Source organism: Penaeus monodon, chromosome 38, assembly GCF_015228065.2.
Source record: "Penaeus monodon isolate SGIC_2016 chromosome 38, NSTDA_Pmon_1, whole genome shotgun sequence".
NCBI lineage: Eukaryota > Metazoa > Arthropoda > Malacostraca > Decapoda > Penaeidae > Penaeus > Penaeus monodon.
Window position 1 is genome coordinate 16367683 of NC_051423.1, and position 1481 is coordinate 16369163.

The following is a 1481-nucleotide window of genomic DNA, read 5'->3' on the forward strand; positions in this document are numbered from 1 at the left end:
TTTGTTATTTTTTTTAATAGGATGCTGGATGGAAAGGGAAGAGAATTTCCACGATAACAATGACCTTGAAAATATTAATCTCTACCTTGACAATGATGCAAAAAAAATACCAAAAATAGAAAATAAAATACATCGATTTCTAAAGTTGTTATAAAAGGTAACCTGACAAGATAACGATAAAACAAAATATAAAGTGACGCCCAACCTACAAACCAGGTGAGACGTGCGAGGAACATATCAAGCATTTCCCAGTCCTGACCTTAGCCACATGAACAATGCCATTCACCTGAGGGTTCTTTCAGTAACGCCCTGATTATTCCTTAATTATCGGTTAACGAAGTGTGACGTGATTGGCACGGAGGCCGTCGACTCGCCCGAGGGAGTCGCATATTACCAAACTTATAATCCTCGGGACGGAGTATGGGGAGAAGCAGGTTGCTTACAGAGTTGAGCACGCGACTCCTGACGTGAGAGACGACGGAACAACGGAACACATTCGTGAACTACTGCTACGCACCGATATAGGTGCAAGTGCCAAAGAGTGAACAACCACAGTGTGGAGTGTACTGACCTACAGAAAATGGTGTATAAAAGCTTACTGGTGACAAATATCTGATTCAATAGTCGATGCCTATTCTTAAATTGAAGTCACGATTTAGAGGTATTTCACGGGGAGGTATTAGGTAGCTGTAGATTTTTTTTTTTTTTTTTTTTTGTACATATTTATTCAATAAATTTTAACTGAATTTTTTTTTTTCGTATTCATCCCTAACCATAAACCCGAATCAAAGAGGTGATCCACAAGAAGGTAACTGGTGGAAGGCCCAGGCCAGTGAGGGAGCTTGCACAAAGATTAATTTCATTGTCTGACTCCCACCTTCACATATATATATATACATATAAAAAGTATCTGTTTTTTCTCACAGTGCTTTTTACAATGTAAAACTTTCAGTGACAAACGTAATATCTATTAACAACAGTACTGATAAAGGTAATAGTTTAAGTATCATTCGCAATACGACGGACTGTGAAGAGAGGCGGCGTCTGATTAAACACCTGGCCCCTTGTATCCCATATCTTCCTTTTTCAATTACATTTCCTCATACCATGCTTTAAGTAACTTCTATCACAATGATATTCTAATAATAGCCATAATTATTAGAAAGTACTTATTGCATATTGTCTTTCAGCCAAGGGAAAAATTCCATGGAACTAATTTATATCGGTAATACATCATTACTAGGTGTTCTGTGGTTGCTTATTTACCAAGAGACACTTGTTATGAACTAGGAAATTAGAATAGAACTAAAAAATCTATATGATGTGTGAATATTATAACAACCGCCACATCTTAAATGATAAAATACACTAGCCTCCGGATAGTACAAAGCGAACACATCGGCCTCTTATCCGAGGGGTCGGCGGTTCGCGCCCACGCGCAGGCGCGAGACGTTGCAATTGTCACCTGGAGGTTTACTGCT